Raw genomic sequence first — 26574 nt, forward strand, 5'->3', positions numbered from 1 at the left:
TATATTGTTCCAAATACTCACAGAGTCTGCCAAAACTCAAGTGAAAAAACATGAACCATCCCTCTCAACCAGAGATATGTCAAAGAATTTGTGGCCATCATTAATCTGCTATAGAAGTTATGCATGATCGGTTATATGGGTGCTTCTTATGTCTTCTTTGTTGATATCGCAGGGGCTGGAAATTAAAGCCATCAAATCTACTTCTGCACAGTTCAGTCGTTCAGTTATGTCCAGCTCTTTGCAACTCCATGGACTGCAGCATGCCAGGCTTCCCTGTTCACCACCAACTCCTGGAGCTTGCTTAAACTCACATCCATCAAGTCAGTGATGCCATCCAACCATCTCATCCCCTGTCGTCCCCTTCTCCTGCCTTCAGTCTTTCCCAGCATCAGGGTCTTTTCCAATGACTCAGTTATTTGCATAAGGCCAAAGTATTAGATCTTCAGCTTCAGTATCAGTCCTTCCAATGAATATAAGGACTGATTTCCTTTAGGAATGACTGGTTTGCCTTCCTTGAAGTCCAAGGGATTCTCAAGAGTCTTCTCCAACACCACAGTTCAAAAGCATCAATTCTTCAATCCTCAGGTTTCTTTCTACTCCAACTCTCACATCCACACATGACTACTGGAAAAAACATAGCTCTGACTAATCGGACCTTTGTAAGCAAAGTAATGTCTCTGCTTTTTAATATGCTGTCTAGGTTGGTCATAGCTTTTCTTCCAAGGAGTAAGCGTCTTTTAATTTCATGGCTGCAATCACCATCTGCAGTGATTTTGGAGCTCAAGAAAATAAAGTCTTCTCACTGTTTCCATCGTTTCCCCATCTATTTGCCATGAAGTGATGGGACTGGATACCATGGTCTTAGTTTTCTGAATGTTGAGTTTTAAGCCAACTTTTTCACTCTCCTCTTTCACTTTCATCAAGAGGCTCTTTAGTTCTTCACTTTCTACCATAAGGGTGGTGTAATCTGTGTATATGAGGTTATTGCTATTTCTCCTGGCAATCCTGATACCAGCTTCTGCTTCATCCAACCCAGCATTTTGCATGATATATTCTGCATATAAGTTAAATTAGCAGGGTGACAATATACAGCCTTGATGTAATCCTTTCCCAATTTGGAACCAGTCTGTTCCATGTCCAGTTCTAACTGTTGCTTCTTGACCTGCATACAGATTTCTCAGGAGGCAGATAAGGTGGTCTGGTATTCCCATCTCTTTGAGAATTTTCCAGTTTGTTGTGATCCACACAGTCAAAGGCTTTGGCATAGTCAGTAAAGCAGAAAGAGATGTTTTTCTGGAACTCTCTTGCTTTTTCTATGATCCATCAGATGTTGGCAATTTGATCTCTGGTTCCTCTTCCTTTTCTAAATCCAGCTTGAACATAGGGGGAGTTTACGGTTCATGTTCTATTGAAGCCTGGCTTGGAGAATTTTAAACATTACTTTGCTAGCATGTGAGATGAGTGCAATTGTGCGGGACTTTGACCATTCTTTGGCATTGCCTCTCTTTGGGATTGGAATGAAAACTGGCCTTTTCCAGTACTATGGCCACAGCTGAATTTTCCAAGTTTGCTAGCATATTGAGTGTAGCACTTTCACAGCATTTTCATTAGCTCAGCTGGAATTCCATCACCTCCATTAACTTTGTAGTGATGCTTCCTAAGGCCCACTTGACTTCACATTCCAGGATGTCTGGCTTTAGGTGAGTGATCACACCATCATGATTATCTGGGTCGTGAAGATCTTTTTTGTATAGTTTTTCTGTGTATTCTTGCCACCTCTTCTTAATATCTTCTGCTTCTGCTAGATCCATACCATTTCCATCCTTTATTGTGCCCATCTTTGCATGAAATGTTCCATTGGTATCTCTACATTTCTTGAAGAGATGTCTAGTCTTTCAAATTCTATTGTTTTCCTCTATTTCTTTGTGCTGATCACTGAGGAAGGCTTTCTTATGTCTCCTTGCTATTCTTTGGAACTCTGCATTCAAGTGAGTATATCTTTCCTTTTCTCTTTTGCATTTCAGTTCTCTTCTTTTCTCAGCTATTTGTAAGGCCTCCTCAGACAACCATTTTGCCTTTTTGCATTTCTTTTTCTTGGAGATGGTCTTGATCACTGTCTCCTACATAATGTCACAAATCTCCATCCATAGTTCTTCAAGCACTCTGTCTTTTAGGTCTAATCCCTTAAATCTATTTGTTACTTCTACTGTATACTCATAAGGGATTTGATTTAGGTCCCACTTGCGTGGTCTTGTGGTTTTCCCTATTTTCTTCAATTTACGTCTGAATTTGCCAAATAAAGAGTTCATGATCTGAGCCACAGTCAGCTCCCAGTCTTGTTTTTGCTGACTGGTGGTCTGGTGATGTCCAGATTTATGGTACATTCACAAGATGGAGGAGCAGAAGGACATGTGCTCATCTTCTCCTGCAAGAAAGAACTCCAGAATTGCAACTCACTGCTGAACAACCATCAACAGGAGAATTTTGGATCCCACCAAAGAGAGATACCCCACATACACGGGCAAAGGAGAAGCACCAGAAAGATAGTAGTAGGGGTGAAATCACATTTAGAATCAAAGTCCATACCTGCCAGAGATGCTCAGAGGGCTCAAACAAAGCTTTGTGCAAACCAGAAGACCCCACAGAGACTGAGCCAGACCTGCCTTTGAGTGTGAGTGTCTCCTGCAGAGGTATGGGTCAGCAGTGGCTTGCCGCAGGGGCGGGGGCTCTGGGTGCAGCAGACCTCTGGGTGTGGCATAAGCCCTCTTGGAGGAGATCACCGTTAACCCCACCATAGAGCCACCGAGCAGACAACCCACAAACTACAGGACAGTTATACCAAAAAAATTCTCACACTGTTAAATTCTAGAATGAACAACAAATTTCCCAATCTGGGAATCTAGCAAAGGGACTGAGAATCCCCAGGGAATTTGACTTTGGAGGCCAGTGGGATTTGATTGCAGAACTTACACAGGACTGGGGAAACACTCTTGGAGGGCACAAACAAAACCTTGTGTGCACCAGGACCCAGGAGAAAGGAGCAGTGACCCCACAAGAGCCTGAGCCAGACTTGCCTGTGAGTATCCAGGGTGTTTACTATGACCAGTGCATTCTCTTGGCAAAACTCTGTTAGCCTTTGCTCTGCTTCAGAAAAGTACCATAGACATCACAATTATAAGTCATATTCTGTTTGTGTTCACTAAGGTTGACGACTGTTTAAAGAAGAACCATTTTTAAAGTGAAGAAAATTGTAAAGACATTGAACACACAGGAGGTGCAATTATAAATGCTAACTTTATTTAGCCTGTGTCATTCCATTTGAGTTTTCTTAAAGTGAAATTGAGTTCATCTTAAGACTCAACTGAGCCAGTCTTAAGTCTTGAATATAAGCTCCAGTTCTTGGTTTTAGGATCTGAAAGTGATAGGTTGTGGTGGTGTTGGGTAGAGGAAGAGGATGGCAAAGAAAATTCTTCAGGAAACAGGAAGCCTTAATTTTCAATAAGTGAGGTAATTGGTTTCCATGGAAGCTGGTTTGGGTGGTGAATCTCACTGGGTGTGTGCTTGTGTGGCTCCATGCACAGATATTTAGAAAGGATATAAGTAAGAGTGAGATAGTGTTAACACAAGTTGGAAAAATCAGTACAGGTCTGGTAGAACAAAAGAGATTTCTTAGGGTCACTGGTGTTGATTTTATGCCATGAGTACTACTCTGAGGCTCATATGCCTCATGCAGCATGCCTAATGAGGGGCAAGTATGTATATGCTTGTGAATATAACATTCACAGTTGCAAGTGACACCAAGCTAAACTGAATTTAAAAGTAGAAACACCCTCTTCCAACAAGACAAGACAAGACTCTACACATGGACATCACCAGATGCTCGACACTGAAATCAGATTGATTATATTCTTTGCAGCCAAAGATGGAGAAACTCTATAAAGTCAGCAAAAACAAGACCAGGAGCTGACTGTGGCTCATATCATGAACTCCTTATTGCCAAAATAAGACTTAAATTGAAGAAAGTGGAGAAAACCACTAGACCATTCAGGTATGACCTAAATCAAATCCCTTATGATTATACAGTGGAAGTGAGAAATAGATTTAAGGGACTAGATCTGATAGACATAGTGCCTGATGAACTATGGATGGAGGTTCGTGACATTGTATAGGAGACAGGAATTAAGACGTTCCCCAGAAAAAGAAATGCAAAAAAGCAAAATGGCTGTCTGAGGAGGCCTTACAAATAGGTGTGAAAAGAAGGGGAATGAAAAGCAAGGGAGAAAAGGAAAGATATACCCATTTGAATGCAGAGTTCCAAAGTATAGCAAGGAGAGATAAGAAAGCCTTCCTCAGTGATCAGTGCAAAGAAATAGAGAACAATAGAATGGGAAAGGCTAGAGATCTCTTCAAGAAAAGTAAAGATACCAAGGGAACATTTCATGCAAATATAGGTAAAATAAAGGACAGAAATGGTAGGGACCTAACAGAAGCAGAACATATTAAGAAGAGGTGGCAAGAATACACAGAAGAACTATACAAAAAAGATCTTCATGACCCAGATAATTATGGTGTGATCACTCACCTAAAGCCAGACATCCTGGAATGTGAAGTCAAGTGGGCCTTAGGAAGCACCACTATGAACAAAGCTAGTGGAAGTAGTGGAATTCCAGCTGAGCTATTTCAAATCCTACAAGATGATGCTATAAAAGTGCTACACTCCATATGCCAGCAAATTTGGAAAACTCAGCAGTGGCCACAGGACTGGAAAAGGTCAGTTTTCATTCCAGTCCCAAAGAAAGGCAATGCCAAAGAATGCTCAAACTACCGCACAATTACACTCATCTCACATGCTAGTAAGGTAATACTTAAAATTCTCCAAGCCAGGCTTCAGCAATACGTGAACTGTGAACTTCCAGATGTTCAAGCTGGTTTTAGAGAAGGCAGAGGAACCAGAGATCAAATTGCCAACATCTGCTGGATCATTGAAAAAGTAAGAGAATTCCATAAAAATATCTATTTCTGCTTTATTGACTATGGCAAAGCCTTTGACTGTGTGGATCACAATAAACTGTGGAAAGTTCTGAAAGAGATGAGAATACCAGCCCACCTGACCTGCCTCTTGAGAAACCTGTATGCAGATAAGGAAGCAACAGTTAGAACAGGAGATGGAACAACAGACTGGTTCCAAATAGGAAAAGGAGTACATCAAGGCTGTATATTATCACCCTGCTTATTTAACTTATATGCAGAGTACATCATGAGAATCGTTGGGCTGGATGAAGCACAGACTGGAATCAAGATTGTTGGGAGAAATATCAATAACCTCAGATATGCAGATGACACCACCTTATGGCAGAAAGTGAAGAGGAACTAAAAAGCCTCTTGATGAAAGTGAAAGAGAAGAGTGAAAAAGTTGGCTTAAAGCTCAACATTCAGAAAACTAAGATCATGGCATCTGGTCCCATCACTTCATGGCAAACAGATGGGGAAACATTGGAAACAGTGGCTGACTTTATTTTTCTGGGCTCCAAAATCACTGCAGATGGTGACTGCAGCCATTAAATTAAAAGATGCTTACTCCTTGGAAGGAAAGTTATGACCAACCTAGACAGCATATTAAAAACCAGAGACATTACTTTGTCCACAAAGGTCCATCTAGTCAAAGCTATGGTTTTTCCAGTGGTCATGTATGGATGTGAGAGCTGGACTATAAAGAAAGCTGAGTGCAGAAGAATTGATGCTTTTGAACTGTGGTGTTGGAGAAGACTCTTGAGAGTCCCTTGGACTGCAAGGAGATCCAACCAGTCCATCCTAAAGGAGATCAGTCTTGAGTGTTCACTTGAAGGACTAAATTTGAAGCTGAAACTCCAATACTTTCACCACCTGATGCAAAGAGCTGACTCATTTGAAAAGACCCTGATACTGGGAACGTTTGATGGCAGGAGGAGAAGGGGATGACGGAGGATGAGATGGTTGGATGGCATCACCGACTCGATGGACATGGGTTTGGGTGAACTCCGGGAGTTGGTGATGGACAGGGAGGCCTGGCGTGCTGCGTCCTGTGGTTCATGGGATTGCAAAGAGTTGGACACAACTGAGCAACTGAACTGAAGTGACTGAACTGAACTGAAAAGTGAAATAGAAGGATATATTTTCTAATTCTTATTTCAAGTCAGAATTAGGAAAACAAAAATCTAGAGTTGACCTATTGCTGTATTGCCTTTCAAATACCTTGGCTGAAGCTTTGGGCTTTTGTCCTGAATTAATTTGAAAATTCGATTTAAAATATTGTGCTTCTCCACCTCTTCCTCACTCCTTTGTAAGCTGTCAAAAAGAAAAAAAAAAAAAAACACAAAGATCATATTAGATGTTTATGCTCCTGTGGTTGGAAGAATCAGGGGAGGACTTAATGTATCCATGTGCTTTTCTGTGCTTAGTCACTTAGTAGTGTCCAACTCTTTGTGATCCTATGGATTGTAACCCTCCGGGCTTCTCTGTCCGGTTATTAAAATGACCTTAACAAATGGCATAATAGAAAAAGCACTTCAGACATCACCTTTCATCTATTTAGCCAGTTCCAGAACCAAATTATTTTAATCACACTCTGGATTTTCTCTCCATTATTTTTGTTAGTCTTATGATCTGTTGTTATCTTGGTACTATGGCAAGAACAGGGAAGAGAACAAACAGAAAATACACCAAAGGGGATTCGATTCTGAGATACATCTTTAAGTGGTCATTCTCAGCTTAATGTCAGACAACCAGATATATCTTTTGTTAACTCAATTTCAGCAAAAGCTTTTTTTTAAAAAAAACCAAACGATTATCGATTTATTAAAAAGGTTGATTTAGGCATCGGCAATGGTGACTTCCACCTCGACTCCTGGCTCAGTACTGATGGAACTGATCTGCTTGCCAATTTCAGAAGGGCTGCGCAGGTCAATGAGTCGCTTGTGGATCCTCATTTGGAATCGATCCCAAGTCTTAGAACCTTCACCACAAGGAGTTTTCCTTGTAGTTATTCTCAGAGTCTTGGTAGGCATGTGAACTGGTCCTTTCACTTTGAGATTCTTTTCCTTCGACTCTGATCAGATCAGCAACACCTTCTCCAGAGACTTCACGTTGTGACTGGAGAGGGTGATCCTAATCCAATGAATGGCCACCTCTGGCTCCAGAGGAGTCTTGCCGGTATCTTTAAAGGCCATGGCTGGGGTGTGGCTTCCTGACCAACTTGTTCCACGAGAGAGAACAGCAGTGAGTCAGGAGCAGGAGCAGACAGTACGGAGCTCCACTGCAGCGGTGTTGTGTCTTCCTCAAAGAGCTCAGTGAAAGGGTTTGTTTGAGAGATTTTCCTAGAGAATTTAAGCATGTAACTGCTAGAGTACTTGATGTATAATCAGATAAAATAAATATGTAAAGGAATTAAAAAGAAAGAAGAATAGATATCAGATCTATTTTTTTAAAGCTGGTTAACCCTCTCTTGAAAAAGCTAATTCATGGCTTCTCCTTTGATAAATGCATTAAAATTTGGCTACAGACTTAAAATGCAAATTAATGAAAAATGAATTTTATTCCTGGTAATGCAAATATGCTTGATGAACTAGTCTCTTTGTGACAACCTTTAAATAAAGCCTATTGTAAGAACTTTTCAATATTTTTTCCTAACCATTTACTCATTGCTTATATGTACCTACTTTCATCAGATTTGGGATGAGGTGTCATCAGATCAGATCAGATCAGTCGCTCAGTCGTGTCCGACTCTTTTCGACCCCATGGATCGCAGCACACCAGGCCTCCCTGTCCATCACCAACTCGCGGAGTTCACTCAGACTCTCGTCCATCCAGTCAGTCATGCCATCCAGCCATCTCATCCTCTGTCATCCCCTTCTCCTCCTGCCCCCAATCCCTCCCAGCATCAGAGTCTTTTCCAATGAGTCAACTCTTCGCATGAGGTGGCCAAAGTACTGGAGTTTCAGCTTCAGCATCATTCCTTCCAAAGAAATCCCAGGGCTGATCTCCTTCAGAATGGACTGGTTGGATCTCCTTGCAGTCCTAGGGACTCTCAAGAGTCTTCTCCAACACCACAGTTCAAAAGCATCAATTCTTCGGCGCTCAGCCTTCTTCACAGTCCAGCTCTCACATCCATACATGACCACTTGAAAAACCATAGCCTTGACTAGACGAACCTTTGTTGGCAAAGTAATGTCTCTGCTTTTGAATATGCTATCTAGGTTGGTCATAACTTTCCTTCCAAGGAGTAAGTGTCTTTTAATTTCATGGCTGCAGTCACCATCTGCAGTGATTTTGGATCCCCAAAAAATAAAGTCTGACACTGTTTCCACTGTTTCCCCATCTATTTGCCACGAAGTGATGGGACCAGATGCCATGATCTTAGTTTTCTGAATGTTGAGCTTTAAGCCAACTTTTTCACTCTCCCTTTCACTTTCATCAAGAGGCTTTTTAGTTCCTCTTCACTTTCTGCCATAAGGGTGGTATCATCTGCATATCTGAGGTTATTGATATTTCTCCTGGCAATCTTGATTCATACTAACATTAATAGATATAGCTTAAAAATTAGTGTAAGAGGGGTAACTGACATCTACAATATCTACAATATCAGTATATATGATATTGTATATATGAGTGAAAACACTTAATTTTATTCTTTTGTAGTCATTCTGTATATACTTTTTTTCCATTCGGAAGTAATGTCCAACTCAAAATACTGTGTTATTCATGATCATGAGAAATCAATCTGGCTATTGCAAGGGATAATCCTTCTTTTGGGTCAGAAGAGTGACAATATCTTCACAGTTTGCTGAGAACAGTCCTGGTTCATATCTCTTGTCCTAACGTATTTAACTGACTACATTAGAAAAGACCCTGATGCCAGTGAAGACTGAAGGCAGAAGGGGACAACAGAGGATGAGATGGTTGGATGGCATCACCGACTTGATGGACATGAGTTTGAGCAAGCTCTGGGAATTGGTGGTATACAGGGAAGCCTGGTATATTGCAGTCCATGGGGTTGCAAAGAGTCCAACACGACTGAGCAACTGAACTGAACTAAACATAATTAATAGTGTCCCACTTGGCTCTCAGAAGTGCCCCACTTTGATCAATTACTTGGTTACCCTAATTATACACTAATCCCAATGCATTAAGGCATTGATTAAGCACCTTGCTGTTCATGCTGTTTCATGATACATTAATTATACTAAGAAATGGCAGAGATAGAACCTCTGCCCTCTGGGAACTTGATGTCTAAGAAACATAGTACTACTGTGAGCACACATATAAGAGATCAAGTGAATCAACAAACAGCAACTCAAAGACGCTAAATGTGTGCATGCCATCTTCTGCAGAAACATTTTTGGCCAGGAGAAAGAGGAGGGCCCTGAGTGAGAGAATGTAAGGGTTCCATATAGGAATAATGTGGTGAAGATAGGCTCTCGGGCTTTTCCTAGTTTATCTCGAATGACCATTTGAAAAAGGCTATTTCATTTATTTTTTTTTTGGCAAATCATACTATGGGTTGCCTTCCATGAGTAAAAAAGGAAGCTAGTTTGATCTCCACTAGAATTTCTTTGTCCCCCCACTGTACTACTGGAAACTGTCCACAAATCAGGAGTGAGCTTGGCTATGTGAAGAATAGACTCAACAACCATTTGTCCAAATTGTTTTTTAGTACTCTCTCACAGAGCATCTGAGGTAAAAACACATTGAGTCTAGAATGATTAACTTTATCCCAAAGGACTACACTAGCAACATGATATTGCTTTGAATACATTTATTTTTTTAAAAGATCTTTAGTTAGCTTGATACCTTCTGACATTGACTAAGAAGTTAAACTAGCTATGTATTCTTTAGAACAAGACAGCTGTATGAACCAGTGAATTATACAGTGATTTGGAAAACAGGCTAAGAGTATACTCTTGTGAATTTCTACACACTATTCACCTGCCCCTTGCTCTAGAGTTATGGCAAGAAAGAAGTGGTAACTCTATTTCCCTAACTGGAGAGGGAGAGAGAATTTCTGGGAACAGTGGCCCATGAGGTTTTCAATGTATGCACACAAGAAATATGTATCATTAAAATTAGATTTTGAAAACATTCCTCAAAGTCTATGAGAAAGTCTTGAACCTGAACCTTAACATGGAAGATTATCAATAGCCTCTGGTCTTCATAGGATCCAGACATATTTGAAGCTGCTTGGAGGTATTTTATGCTTCTGTTTCTTTTGCTGTTGAACATTTCATGCAAAGATGGGCTTGATAAAGGACAGAAATGGTATGGACCTACCAGAAGCAGAAGATATTAAGAAGACGTGGCAAGAATACACAGAAGAACTGTACAAAAAAGAGCTTCACGACCCAGATAATCATGATGGTGGGATCACTGACCTAGAGCCAGACATCCTGGAATGTGAATTCAAGTGGGCCTTAGTTGAGCATCACTACGAACACAGCTAGTGGAGGTGATGGAATTCCAGTTGAGCTATTTCAAATCCTGAAAGATGATGCTGTGAAAGTGCTGCACTCAATACGCCAGCAAATTTGGAAAACTTAGCCGTGGCCACAGGACTGGCAAATGTCAGTTTTCATTACAATCCCAAAGAAAGGCAATCACACAGAATGCTCAGACTACCACACAGTTGCACGCATCTCACACACTACTAAAGTAATACTCAAAATTCTACAAGCCAGGCTTCAGCAATATGCAAACCATGAAATTCCAGATGTTCAAGCCAGTTTTAGAAAAGGCAGAGGAACCAGAGATCAAATTGCCAACATCTGCTGGATCATGGAAAAAGCAAGAGAGTTCCAGAAAAACATCTATTTCTGCTTTATTGACTATGCCAAATCCTTTGCCTATGTGGATCACAATAAACTGTGGAAAATTCTGAAAGAGATGGGAATACCAAACCACCTGACCTGCCTCTTGAGAAACCTATACACAGGTCAGGAAGCAACAGTTAGAACTGGACATGAAACAACAGACTGGTTCCGAATAGGAAAAGGAGTACGTCAAGGCTGTATATTGTCACCCTGCTTATTTAACTTATATGCAGAGTACATCATGAGAAACGCTGGACTGGAAGAAGCACAAGCTGGAATCAAGATTGTCGGGAGAAATCTCAATAACCTCAGATATGCAGATGACACCACCCTTATGGCAGAAGGTGAAGAGGAACTCAAAAGCCTCTTGATGAAAGTGAAAGATGGGAGGGAAGAAAGTTGGCTTAAAGCTCAACATTCAGAAAACTAAGATCATGGCATCTGGTCCCATCACTTCATGGCAAATAGATGGGGAAACAGTGTCACACTTTATTTTGGCGGCTCCAAAGTCAATACAGATGATGATTGCAGCCATGAAATTAAAAGACGCTTACTCCTTGGAAGGAAAGTTATGACCAACCTAGACAGCATATTCGGAGAAGGCAATGGCAAGCCACTCCATTACTCTTGCCTAGAAAATCCCATGGACGGAGGAGCCTGGTAGGCTGCAGTCCATGGGGTCGCGAAGAGTTGGACACGACTGAGCGACTTCACTTTCACTTTTCACTTTCACACATTGGAGAAGGAAATGGCAACCCACTCCAGTGTTCTTGCCTGGAGAATCCCAGGGACAGGGAAGCCTGGTGGGCTGCCGTCTATGGGGTTGCACAGAGTCGGACATGACTGAAGCGACTTAGCAGCAGCACCAGACAGCATATTAAAAAGCACAGACATTACTTTGTCCACAAAGGTCTGTCTAGTAAAGGCTATGGTTTTTCCAGTAGTCATGTATGGATGTGAGAGTTGGACTGTGAAGAAAGGTGAGCACCAAAAAATTGATGCTTTTGAACTGTGGTGTTGGAGAAGATTCTTGAGAGTCCCTTCGACTTCAAGGAGATCCAACCAGTCCATCCTAAAGGAGGTCAGTCCTGGGTGTTCATTTGAAGGACTGATACTGAAGCTGAAACTCCAATACTTTGGCCACCTCATGTGAAGAGTTGACTCATTGCAAAAGACCCTGATGCTGAGAGGGACTGGGGACAGCAGGAGAAGGGGACGACAGAGGATGCTATGACTGGATGGCAACACCGACTCGTTGGACATGAGTTTGAGTAAACTCCGGGAGTTGGTGACGGACAGGGAAGCCTAGCGTGCTGCGATTCATGGGGTCTCAAAGAGTCAGACACGACTGAGCAACTTCACTGAAATCAGATTATTTATCTGTGATGTGATGTTGCATATATAGGACTTGGATATTGTAAAACCTAATTTATTGAAAGTTACCAGGTTCTAGAGTGTTTGGGCTATACTGAATTTTTCAAGGTAAATGAAAGTTTTGGATTAAACCCAATTAGGTATAATTGCAGTTCCCTCTAAACACCATAGTTGGTTATACTTCTTAGATTTTATTTCCTCTACTTTGAATTTCTTCTTGGCTACCTGGAAAACCCTTCTTTGCCTTTCAAGTCTTAACTCAATGGTCTCTTCATCTTTGAAGACAATACTGACTTCCTCCCAATTCTCCTCACCTCCATCTTCTAAGTAGATGTGATCTCTCTTTCCTTTACCTGGATAGCTGTCTACCCTACTAGAAGGTAAGCTCCTTGAAGGCTGAGACCTAGCAGTGACTGGCATATAGTAGAGAATCAGTAAATGGGTGGGTTTATGAATGAAATGATAAAAGAGTCTCAAAAGACTTAATGATATGTTCTTGTGGAGGCCACTTTGCCTCTTAAGGATATGAGCATTCCTGTAAAATTCAAGTTTGCTCCAAAAACTAGTTGACCTGTCCAAAATCAGCCTGTATTGCTACCTGCATGTCTAGGTAGAAAAGTCTGCACTGCGCTTAACTCTTAACAAGCAAGGCATGAAGCCAGCTCTCTTTACTCCCTACTGATTTTGCATAATGACACTATATAACGACATTTTAAAATTGGCTTTCACCCCACTCCCCACTCATGAAGGTTATTAATGGTCAGACATCTTCAAGCCTTTTCTTGAATTCTTTGTCTTAATCTCTGAGCTGAACATTTTCTTTTGTTCTTTTTTTTATTATTTCCCCCTGCAGGCACTCCATTGATGATAATGTGGGAAATATATTTAAGAAAATGATACTCTCCTATTAGCACTGTAGTCAAAGAATTATTATGCTTCTTTTCCTGCTATTGATTTCTTTTTCGGTAGATATTTTTGTGTGATGTAAGATTAATAATCAGAATATACTTGTTTATTTTCATGTTTTTGTGTTTTTTCCCCTCCAGCAGAAATATTAGCATAAATGCTAAGCAATCTGAATTAAATAGCTTAAGTAGTAATATTGCTATTCCGATTGCTTGTCATTACACAGGAGGTTATAGTTATAGCTAACTATTCAGCACTACCTGAGTCATACACTTTACATTTGCAATCAGCCTATTATAGATGAACTGTGAAAATTGGAGAGGGCTTTTTATGATAATTGGAAGATGTTTTCCTTGAAGTAAAGTAAGACCCTTGAGAGAGCTGGAATTACTTGTCTGTAATTTTGTTATAAGCTTTAATGCTATTTATTTAACTTGAAGTTTATTGCTCCTGAATATATTTTCCTGTGTCTTTCTATTGAGTGACATACGTGCTATAGTGTCAATAATATTTCTACTTTGAATATTATTACACATTTTATTTTGATTGTTCTCAGCTTCAGAAAATTATCTTCCCTTACGGAATGATCCATAGAAAAAGGAAATTACCCCTGGATTTTAAATTAAGAGTATGAATGGAAACACAAAAGGCAGTCTCTCTGATTCCACCTGGTTCTTTCTGTCTTCTGAGGAAAACTGACCCAACATTTCAGGTATTCACTGTGAATCTGTAGGTGATGTGTCCAGAATATTATGCCATGTGATTATGTGTTCTTGTGCCTTCCTTCTTACCTTTACAGCCTTTTGCTGGTCTGGCTCGTCTCCTCATTGCTCACTGAATGTGTGAGTGCTAAGTCACTTTAGTCATGTTCAACTCTTTGCAACCCTATGGACTATAGTCCGCCAGGCTCCTCTGCCAATGGAGATTCTCCAGGTGAGAATACTGCAGTGGGTTGCTAGTATCCCAGGGATCTTCCCCATACAGGGATCAAGCCCATGTCTCCTGTGGCTTCTGAATTGCAGATAGATTCTTTACCACTGAGCCACCAGGGAGGCCCTGCTCACTGAATACCTCATGTGTATTCATTCTTTTATGTCCTTGTGCAGACCATTTCTCTGCCTAGAATGTTCTTTCTCCTCACAACGTATCCAGATTCCTATAGTCACACAGTTATTAGGTGACAGAACTGGAGCCAGAACCTATTTTTGTTTTCTTCCAATTTAATTCCATAAATATAAATTGAGCATCTAAATGCAATGGACTATGCCAAACCTTACTTTGTCTATTTGGTTTCATTTCTTCCTAGAAGGAAATGTAGGCCAGAAATGGAGGCGTCTCAGTTATATACCTTGACTTCTGTTGCAAGGATATTTATATAAACACTGCTCATAGATCTAAGCATCATATTAAATTTTCAGCAACCAAAATGTAACAAATGATATTATTTATTTTATATCAAGATAAATATGCCCTTTGCCTAGAAGCAGGCTTAGTAATTTAAGCACTCTGCTTTTAGAGAACCAGGTGTCAAAAATTTAAGCTTACCAAAGAGATAAATAAAGAGAAGATTGTTCCCATTACAGAGATTCTTCAACTTACAAATGGATTCACTGCAGGGTTCCTTTAAAGAAGTTCTCCCTTCATACTTTTAAATATATGTTTCTTGATCATTGACTACTTAACAGAAAAAAAAAAAAAAAAACTGAGGAGCAGAAAGACAAATGCCTGGAGTGTTAGGAATTGCTGCTAGGTGATGATCATTGAACTGAGGATAAAACACTGAGATATTATAATGTAAGTGGGTGGGAAACATAGAGTTTGATTTGTATAAATTTGAATTCAGACAGTAATTTTCAAAAATGCATATCCAGCATAGAGAAGCACACTGGGCTTATATAATAAAAAATTGTAGAGCAGAGGTTCTTAGTTTATATAGACTCTTGAGGGGAAGATGTTCTATGAATGAGTGTGATAGACTGCTGGGCATACACACCGAGGAAACCAGAATTGAAAGAGACACATGTATCCCAATGTTCATCGCAGCACTGTTTATAATAGCCAGGACATGGAAGCAACCTAGATGTCCATCGGCAGATGAATGGATAAGAAAGCTGTGGTACATATACACAATGGAGTATTACTCAGCCATTAAAAAGAATACATTTGAATCAATTCTAATGAGGTGGATGAAACTGGAGCCTGTTATACAGAGTGAAGTAAGCCAGAAAGAAAAACACCAATACAGTATACTAATGCATATATATGGAATTTAGAAAGATGGTAACGACAACCCTGTATGCAAGACAGCACAAGAGACACTGATGTATAGAACAGTCTTTTGGACTCCATGGGAGAGGGAGGAGGGGATGATTTGGGAGAATGGCATTAAAACATGTATAATATCATATAAGAAATGAATTGCCAGTCCAGGTTTGATGCAGGATACAGGAAGCTTGGGGCTGGTGCACTGGGATGACCCAGAGGGATGGTATGGGGAGAAAGGTGGGAGGGGTGTTCAGGATGGGGAACATGTGTACACCCGTGGTGGATGCATGTTGATGTATGGCAAACCCAATACAAAATTGTAAAGTAAAAAAAATAATAATTAAAAAAAATATAACCATAAAAAAAATAAAAACCTTAAAAAAAAAAGAAAAAAAATATTTCTGCAACTTTACTGCATTAAAACCACTACAAAACTCACTGACTTAAAAACAGTAATCATTTATTCTCTTTTTTACATTTGTAAGTCAACTGGTCAACTGGAGATTGGCTGATCTAGGCTGGGCTCATCTGGGCTTAGCTCCAAGCTGCAGGTTGAGCTTAGGTTTACTAGATTTCGAATCCATCTTGGACCAAAAGGCCACCTGGGGCATCTTCTTCTCATGGTAATGGAAGGAATGCCAGAGGGATAAGCAGAAGTATGCAGTGGCTATTAAAGACCATATTTGAAAATTGTGTTATGGCCCTTATATTGTACAAAGCAAATCACATGGCCAAGGCCAACAAAAATGGGCAAGGAAATATTCTCTGCTTTGAGTCAGAGGAGCTACAAAGTCCTATGGCAAAGAACATCAATGTAGGGAAATAAGAAGGATTTTCAGCAATGATGTAGTCTATAACATGGGACTTCAGGGAGACCCAAAAGGCTCTGAACTTGTTTTTTAAAATGTTGTATTATATAGAGCTATTTTTCTAGGGAGCAAGTTCTTATTATTCATCAGATTCTCAAGAAGGGACACTGGAATTCCATCCATTTCCATTTGAGAACCACTTACTCTAGGGTCCTTTGTTATTCATTTGTTTCATTGTGTTAACATGCCCCAATTAATGACCCAGGGTTTTTCTGTGTATATTCTAATTTTCAGGTAATAGGAGAGTCAGTTCCTTTCCATCTGGTTATGTATTTTAAGAGCCCACTTGTTTGCCTGGGCTCTATTCAGCACCCAGCAACCCTTCTTTGCCCATGTTGCCATGCCCTTAGTTGCCATGTTGTCCCAGATGTTCAGGCTGGTTTTAGAGAAGGCAGAGGAACCAGAGATCAAATTGCCAACATCTGTTGGATCATTGAAAAAGCAAGAGAGTTCCAGAAAAACATCTACTTCTGCTTTATTGACTATGCCAAAGCCTTTGACTGTGTGAATCACAATAAACTGTGGAAAATCCTGAAAGAGATGGAAATACCAAACCACCTGACCTGCCTCTTGAGAAACCTGTATGCAGATCAGGAAGCAATAGTTAGAACTGGACATGGAACAACAGACTGGTTCCAAAAAGGAAAAGGAGTATGTCAAGGCTGTATATTGTCACCCTGCTTATTTAACTTATATGCAGAGTACATCATGAGAAATGCTGGGCTGTAGGAAGCACAGGCTGTAATCAAGATTGCTGGGAGAAATATCAATAACCTTAGATATGTGGATGACACCACCCTCATGGCAGAAAGCAAAGAAGAACTAAAGTGCCTCTTGATGAAAATGAAAGAGGAGAGTGAAAAAGTTGGCTTAAAGCTCAACACTCAGAAAACTAAGATCATGGCATCTGGTCCCATCACTTCATGGCAAATAGATTGGGAAACAGTGTCAGATTTTATTTTTTGGGGCTCCAAATCACTGCAGATGGTGATTGCAGCCATGAAATTAAAAGACGCTTACTCTTTGGGACAAAAGTTATGACCAACCTAGACAGCATATTAAAAAGCAGAGACATTACTTTGCCAACAAAAGTCCATCTAGTCAAGGCTATGGTTTTTCTGATAATCATGAATGGATGTGAGAGTTGGACTATAAAAAAGCTGAGCGCCAAAGAATTGATGCTTTTGAACTATGGTGTTGGAGAAGACTCTTGAGAATCCCTTGGACTGCAAGGAGATCCAACCAGTCCATCCTAAAGGAAATCAGCCATGAATATTCATCAGAAGGACTGGTGTTGAAAATGAAACTCCAATACTTATGGCCATCTGATGCGAAGAACTGACTCATTTGAAGACCCTGTTGCTGGGAAAGATTGAAGTTGGGAGGAGAAGGGGACAACAGAGGATGAGATGGTTGGATGGCATCACCAACTCAAAGGACATGAGTTTGAGTAAACTCTCGGAGTTTGTGATGGGCAGGGAGGTCTGGCATTTTGCAGTACATGGGGTCGCAAAGAGTTGGACACAGCTGAGCAACTGAACTGAAACGTTACTGAATTCCTTATGGAAATTTCATAGTTAGACTGGGGACATTGAAACAAGAAATACCTAGTTTCAAATTCTAGACTTGCCATTAACTACACATGTGATCTTATAACCATGTAGAAAGGGTTAATTTTAAATTTACACTAGTTCTACTTCTGTGACTTTATCCCTTTTTGGTTATTATAAACATACATAATGGCCTACTTTAGGGAGATAATCTGAGCCTCCCACCTGTAAAGGACTATAAGGAAATGAAAATAACACATTCCCCTGCCTGAGGCTTGCTATTCTAGGGGACATGTTCAAGGATTGAATAGTGTTTTTACTTTGTTTCCTCACCTCCCCACCTCTCTTATCCATAAAAGAACCTAGCAGCTAGGCCTCCACAAGATGATTATTTTGAGACAGTAGCCTGCCGCCATATTCTCAGTCAGCTGGCTCTCGGATTAAAGTTCCTTCCTTGTCTCAACACCTAGTCTCTCACGCTCATTGGCCTGTCGTGCAGTGAGCAGAATGAGCTTGGACTTGGTAACAATCTCAGGCAAGGAAATTAAATCCTTTGCATCTTAGTTTCCTTACCTGTAACCTAGGACTAACCATTCCCATGCTACAAGATCATTGTGAGGATTAAATACCACCAAGTGTGTATAGTACATGTCACATGTTGGCACCCAACAAGTGCTAGTCCTTCTTATTCCCATGATTGCTTATGTTGTATTGATACTTTTATCTTTGCTCTGTAATATAAATAGCATCTCCCTGTCCTGTGAGATATTAATGAAGAAATTTCTGAATCCTATTCCTTCTTATTCTTTGACTCTTGAGAACAATAATTAACTGTTCAGTTCTATCATCTGATTCTAGACCCAGGATCAAACTGCATTTATATTTGCCATTTCCATGAATTTTTCTTCAGCCTTTCTCTCCTGGTAAGAACATTATGGAAGGGAAGTAGTGACTTGTTTTCCAGGAGGGAACTGCCAAGGCCAAAAAGAAATTGAAGTTTGTCTTCATAGCCACTTTGGCCCTTGACATAACAGAGATGGGAGAGGTGAAAAATAATTCTTTGTAAATAAAGTACTTTTTGACACAGTAGATTAAGCAATAATGGAAAAAGTTCTAAGATGTTGTTTTTCACAAATTACCACTGTTAACCTCTAAATTACATCAGCCAAGACAAATTTTTTGTTCTCTGAACTCTGACACAGATTGGGTGAGCCCTCATAGGGAGTAAGAAAAGCATTTCTCTAAGTTAGTAAGAATTAGTCTATTTTGAATCCTATTTCAGCCAGTGAAGATTCTGTTAGCTTTGAAAATTCTATCTGGATATAAAATGCAGTACTCCAATATCTTAAGAATTTAATTATCTTTTAAAAGTTCTCTCAGCTTAAAGTTAACACTAAATGACATTCAAGTTAGCACTAAATGACATTGCATTTCCAGAATGGCAGCTCTGTAATTAATTAATGATAACTTTTATGATATGTCCTATCTATTCTGTAAATATTACTCATACTATAGATAACTGTCCGTTCGTACTTTGAGCAATGTAAATTAAAATGTCAGTTTAATAATCTTAAATGCCTTTATATGTTATTTATTAAATTCTAGTGAGAAAGGCAATTAAAAAATAGAAAATAATGGAAGAAAACAGATTATAAATTGTATTTAATAGTAAATGTTCTGGAGGAGATAAGCTGATGATCAAGTATACACACTATCCACAGGAACTGAAAAGGCTATTCTTTAAAAGAGCAACCATATATTTTAAAACTGGTGTGAGGTAATTTAGTTAAATACTATACAGTGGGAAGTTAAATACTGCTCAGCAAGTTCATTGTTCTACTAGAGTTATTGCCTCTTTTGTGTGTGTGTGTGTGTGTGGCTGGTTTTTAAGTTTTTTATGTTTTTTAATGTTTTTTAATATATATTTATGTATTTTAATCGGAGGCTAATTACTTTACAATATTGTATTGGTTTTGCCATATATCAACATGGATCTGCCATGGGTGTACACGTGCTCCCCATCCTGAACCCCCTTCCTCCTCCCTCCCCATACCATGCCTCTTTTTTTTTTTTTAATTTTTGCTTCTTTGGCATGTGAGGGGCCTTAAAGGTTGATCATATTCAGTACAATACTCCAAATCTTTTTATTCCAGTATGGATTTGCTACTAATTTGTGAGTCTTTAAAGGAGAGATGTGAGCTAATTTAAGGGCTCTTATTTAGAAAAGCCTTTTTAGTAACCAGTTGTGGTAAAAATTTCTTTTTCATTAAATTTTGTTAGCTCAGTAATCAACACACTAAATTGTCACCTTTATATATGTTAGTAATATGTTATTCTTTCTCCTCTTCTGAATAATTCTAATTCTTGAAAGATGTGCTCTTTAAAAAAAAATTAAAACTTTCTAACATAAGTCTCCACTAGAATTTCAATAGAAATGAATTCCAGAAACACTTAGAAATACAAACACCATAGTAAAAGCCAAAGAATTAAGTCTCTTAGAAGTTGATTGAGCCGGCTTGTAGCAAAGGACAAATAGTGGGCATCCTCTAGGATTCCTGGACTCTTTAATGTCAGTTATGTTATCTCTATTTTGCAGATATTGATAACAAAACACAGAAGGATAAGTGTTTTTCCCGTTCTGAGCCATACAACTAGTGAGTGTCAAAGCTAGGATAAAAACTCAGAACATTCGGACTCTAAAACTTTCATTTATTGTGTAGATTGTTGAATTTAAGGAGAGGAAGAAGGTTGAGTCAGAAAATTACTCAAAGTTTCATGTGTATTCTTGCCTTCAATTTGCAAATGCTCTTGCTTTATATACTCTCCTATGACCAACTAATGGCCATTGTTGACAGGCACTGGGTTATTTGTTCCTCTTTTGCCAGTACTGCTCTAAATTTAAAAGTACTTCTCTGAACATATTTTAAATATTTGAATTTCTCTTTTGTATGTGGTCAGTATAGCAAACTTGCATTTTTAGAACCTGATAAAGTGATATCTTGGGTTTTTAATTTCTCTTTTGTTCCTAAAGTTTTGTTTTGTTTTGTTTTTTTAATGTTCTAACCTTCCCCACTGTCTTGGCATGTCATCCTATATACCTACCCACACATCTAATTTATGAGTCCACTACACACACAAAAAAAAAGAATGGGAATGACTGGGAGGTGTTTTCTTTGAATAATTTCCTTGCAATCTTCTATTTCTAAGACCAATCATGAGGTTTATTGACCTAGGCAGGGGTAACAAAGAGACTAAGGCATATGTAAGTAATATTAGGAATGAAAATAGTAATGCAATGATAAATTTTAAAAAAGGTTTGAAAATATCAGAAGAGCATATTATGGAGCAAGTTTATACAGATAAAACTGAAAACAAATGAAATGAACATATTAATCAAATTTATCAGGAAAAATTATAAAACCTTCATAAACCAACATGCTTAAATATATTGAATTAGTATTAAAGATTGAGGAAAATCCCAGGTGGCATAGCGGTAAAGAGTCTGCCTGCCAGTGTAGGAGACATAAGAGTCATGGTTCAGTCCCTCGTTGGGAGGATCCCCTGGAGTAGGAAATGGCAACCCACTCCAATATTCTTGTCCAGAAAATTTTATGAACAAAAGAGCCTGGCAGGATACAGTCCATGGGATCAAAATAGTCAGATACTACTGATTGACTGAGCTCACAAATAATAAAAGCTAAGCACATTCCCTCCTCCAAAAAAAAAAAAAAAAAAAAAAAAGCTCTAGGTCCAGATGATTAAATGATTTTACTGGCAAATTTACCCTAACTTTCAAGGATCAAACAATCCAAATCACAGTAACAATTTTAGAAAATGGAGAAATAAAGCCACTCAACTCACTTTATGAGGCCTTGACCATAAAACCAGGAAAGGACAGAAGCAGAAGAGAAAAGCATAGTCTAATCTCACTTATAAACATGAGTGAAATGTATGAAACAAGAACCATTAGACAGTTATTGTTTGGGACCAAATCCTAAGGATCATCTTTAGTTCTTCCTTTCCCCCTTCATATCCCTTATGTAGTGAATCAGTTGGCAAGTTTTATTGACTCACTCTGGTAAACAAATCCCAGATCTGTTTTGTTTGCTCTCTACTATCACAACAGGCCAAAGCATGTCTCCATGCAGTGGCCTACTTACTCACCTTTCCACTCTTGTCCTAATTATAATACATTGTCCTTTAAAAATATAAATTAGATCAAGTCATTCCTGGATCAAAACACTGTAAAGATTTTCTGTGATCCATAGAATAAAATTCAAACCTCTCACCATAATCTACATGTCCCTGTATAATCTGACTTCTACCTGCCTCTTCAACCTCATTGCCTACCATTCTTCCGGCTCACTCTACTCTAGGTATGCTGATATTCTTCCTGTTACTTGAAAAGACCAAGCTTGTTTCCCATTGAGAGGTTTGACATTTTCTGTGCCCTCTGCATGGAATACTCTCCCTATTGCTATATACACAGTAATTTCATTCTCATCTTTCAAGCCTCTGTTTAAAATTCACCACCTCAGAGAAATCTTCCCTATCTTACCATTTCTTCATTCTCTTTCCCTCATCCCCTCCTTCTGTATACTCTTAGCTGTGCTTGTATTTCTTCATATGGCTTGTCAGTATCTAAAATTGCAATTTTGAAATCTTTTAGAAGTTCATTCTCTTTTTCCCTCACTAGAATCTAAGCTCCAGGAGGACACAGAATTTTTTCTTGTTCTTTGTTGTATTTCTACACCCAGAAGAAGTCCTGGTAGTATGTATTAAATGAATAAATCTAGTGCATAATTCATTTCACAGATGAGAAAGCTGAAGCCCAGGGCAGGAAAAAGACTTATTCAAGGTTACTTGTCCAACATAAATGGAACCCTTTCTACTGAGTCTCTTCCAGTGCACTTTCTGCTCTACCACATGTCTGTGTGCCTCTAGCTCCATAATTCTAGTTTTAAAAGACAATCCTGTGCTTTCCCTGGTGGACTAGTATAAGTATTAATTAATGAAAATGCTTATGAAGCATGCAGCAGGCAAATCAGTATGATTATGAGACTTAGATATGGATACTATATTACTTTGTGTCTTTCTAGTAGTGGCTAGGTTTCATTTCAGGAGTGCTTCCTTTCAGAAGTTGGAAAAATACTTATTTTCTATGTGTGTGTCTATCAGTAAATACGATAAAGCATGTTAGAGCCAAACCTGCTCAGCTAATGAAATTTACTTATTCCAAATAATTCATGAGCCCACTGGCTCAGATTAAAGTCCCATTATTCACCAGTAAGCAAAGTAATTTTATGATTAAAAAAAAAAAAACAGAAAAGGTCACAGATTGATGGTGTGTATGCATACATGCATGTGTGCTTGTTCATCATTCAGTCACTAGGTTGTGTCCAACTCTCTGCAACCCCGTGGACCGCAACATGCTAGGCTCCTCTGTTCTCCACTGTCTCCCAGAGTTTGCACAAGTTCATGTCCACTGAGTTGGTGATGCCATCCAACCAACTCATCCTCTCTCGTCCCCTTCTTCTCCTGCCCTCAATCTTTCCCAGCATCAGGGTCTTTTCCAATAAGTCGGCTCTTCATATCACATGACCAAAGTATTGGAGCATCACTTTTAGCAACAGTCCTTCCAAGGAATGTCCAGGGTTGATATGCATGTGTGGTACAATTTCTTTAATTCATTATGCAAGTACCACTTGCCTGTGACTGTGCCAATGGAGATATGAAAGAAGTGGCAAGCATAATTTTTGTAATTAGTGATCTTCCAATATAGGATCCTGAAAGAATTAGGAAATTATTCTGACACATTATTTAAGCAATGAGGGATAGTAATAGTAAGAACATATCTATCAGGGCTGGTATGATTCAGAGCAAGAAAAAAATCACTATGAGGTAGAGTTTATCTGTACAGGTAACACAGAGGCTACATGTGGGAAAACTGTGTGTACCCTTTCCTTCTGCTTTTTGTGGCCAGGCTCACAGCGTATTGATATATCATTAAAAATAGTTTATTTTGTTTGCATTCAGGCTGAAAGCCATCGACCAGAGGAGACAGAGTTTTCTAGGGTTTCAAAGTAATTCTTAGAAGATGATAAGGTCCGGTAGTTGCCTTTGATTTTTGCAGAAGCACAGTGTTCAAGTATTCTTTGTCTCTCTTCAAAAGTGGGAGTCGAGATGGTGTCCTGCCACTGTGGAATATTTCACAAGGGTTCAACAAACTTTCAGAGTATCAGTTTCCTCTTGGCTTATCACTGAACAAAGAGGAAAGGATGTGTTCTGTTTTGTTTGCTCTGGGCAGCCTATGTCTCCAAATTGTCTGTTTCCTGTCAGCTGCCACTAGAGAGATGCTGATTAACTGCATTTGATTTGTGGATAGAATTTTAAACAACATTAAGGGATTCTCACTGAAACTGCTCAGCCCTTTCTGGCATAATCCTACAAACCCCAACGCTGAGTAATGCCCATTAAAGCTAATGGACACGCTGTCTGATGAGGGCAGTTCAGTCAACAGAGTAGTCTGTGATGGTGGCTGCAGGGGTTATTCAAAACTGTGCAAATGCCATACATGTCTGTGGGAAATTAGACCTTTCAACCAGCTTTCAAATAGAGCCTTCCATTTGCAACAGGCAAAACACTAACCACATTTTTTCTTTAAAAATGTATTAGGAAAGAAATTATGTACTAGAATGTTAGTTTTGTTATAATAAGAACTAGAGGGACTTTAAAAATAGATTTTGGTTACTGGGAGTAGAAAATTGGTTCACAGTGATAAATTTTCTGCGTTTATTTCAGAGCATTTCCTTGAGCAGTGTGTACAGGTAAGTGAGAAATACTATGGAATTTATTTTACATATTAGAGAAGGACAAGATCAGACTTTCTCAAAATAAGGATTGCCTGCAATAGAGTCACCTGGGAAGTCTATGATAAATGCAGATCCCAAGTCCCTATCCCAGACTTGCTGTTTCAGAGTCTAAACCTTAGGCCTAGAGATTTTCATTTAAAGGAAAACATACACAATATTGACCAGATGTTTCTCATATATTTAAGGTTTGGTAGCACTGGAAATTGAAATTGGAAAGTAAATACTTAGGAGCAAAGTTTGTTAGAAAGGGATCAGCAGAAGGATAGTGTGCATAGGGAGTGCTCGCCAAATTTGACAGCTTTTTATCTCATTGGCATCCCAATATTGTTTATAAGAATAAAAATGCTGTGTCCAATAAAAGTGAGCTAGATATATTGTGGAGTGCTCCTGCAATACTGTACAACCATTTAACATAATTTTATAGAATGAGATATAAATGCATGGGAAGATACTTATTTCATATTGTTAATTGAAAAAAGCATGCCACAAAATATTATGTACGTCACAATTGCTTTCACAAACAGTATGTGGTTATAGGCAAGGAAAGGTCAGTGGACAGACAAATACTTTTATCTGATATGGTAAAAAGAACGAATGGTATAATATTACAGGTAATTTTTATAGTCTTTTGGCTTTTCTGTATTTTCTCTATATTAAATAAAGAACATTTACTACAAAAGTAATACGAAAATTGTTATCACAAGAAGAAAGTATCCACTTCTATATCATAATGTAATGTTAACATCTTAATTGAAGCCCTTTCAGATCCATATTGTGTTGCTCTTTAGCACCTGAGATATTACTATTATTCAAATAAAAAGTGGTTATTTGTTATAGAAATAAAATATATATAAATAAATAGCTATGAAAAGAAGAGAAGCAAAAAGCAAAGGAGAAAAGGAAAGATATTCCCATCTGAATGCAGAGTTCCAAAGAATAGCAAGGAGAGATAAGAAAGCCTTCCTCAGTGATCAGTGCAAAGAAATAGAGAACAATAGAATGGGAAAGGCTAGAGATCTCTTCAAGAAAAGTAAAGATACCAAGGGAATATTTCATGCAAATATAGGTAAACTAAAGGACAGAAATGGTAGGAACCTAACAGAAGCAGAACATATTAAGAAGAGGTGGCAAGAATACACAGAAGAACTGTACAAAAAAGATCTTCATGACCCAGATAATTATGGTGTGATCACTCACCTAAAGCCAGACATCCTGGAATGTGAAGTCAAATGGGCCTTAGGAAGCATCACTATGAACAAAGCTAGTGGAAGTAATGGAATTCCAGCTGAGCTATTTCAAACCCTACAAGACGATGCTATAAAAGTGCTGCACTCAATATGCCAGCAAAGTTGGAAAACTCAGCAGTGGCCACAGGACTGGAAAAGGTCAGTTTTCATTCCAGTCCCAAAGAAAGGCAATGCCAAAGAATGCTCAAACTACCGCACAATTACACTCATCTCACATGCTAGTAAGGTAATACTTAAAATTCTCCAAGCCAGGCTTCAGCAATACGTGAACTGTGAACTTCCAGAGTTCAAGCTGGTTTTAGAGAAGGCAGAGGAACCAGAGATCAAATTGTCAACATCTGCTGGATCATTGAAAAAGTAAGAGAATTCCAGAAAAATATCTATTGCTGCTTTATTGACTATGGCAAAGCCTTTGACTGTGTGGATCACAATAAACTGTGGCAAGTTCTGAAAGAGATGAGAATACCAGCCCACCTGACCTGCCTCTTGAGAAACCTATATGCAGGTGAGGAACCAACAGTTAGAACTGGACATGGAACAACATATTGGTTCCAAGTAGGAAAAGGTGTAAGTAAAGGCTGTATATTGTCACCCTGCTTATTTAACTTATATGCAGAGTACATCATGAGAAATGCTGGGCTGGAAGAAGCACA

At 39.0% G+C, this 26574-nt stretch overlaps 1 protein-coding gene and 1 pseudogene across 1 annotated transcript in view; one reads left to right on the forward strand and one right to left on the reverse strand.

Moving 5' to 3' along the window:
* IL1RAPL2 (interleukin 1 receptor accessory protein like 2) overlaps nt 1–26574 on the forward strand; it is a 1181612-nt gene that overhangs the window by 318755 nt on the left and 836283 nt on the right. The gene's annotated exons all lie outside the window — the stretch shown is intronic.
* On the reverse strand, nt 6834–7205 carry LOC109555019 (small ribosomal subunit protein uS10-like; annotated as a pseudogene).

This window comes from Bos indicus, chromosome X, assembly GCF_029378745.1.
Source record: "Bos indicus isolate NIAB-ARS_2022 breed Sahiwal x Tharparkar chromosome X, NIAB-ARS_B.indTharparkar_mat_pri_1.0, whole genome shotgun sequence".
NCBI lineage: Eukaryota > Metazoa > Chordata > Mammalia > Artiodactyla > Bovidae > Bos > Bos indicus.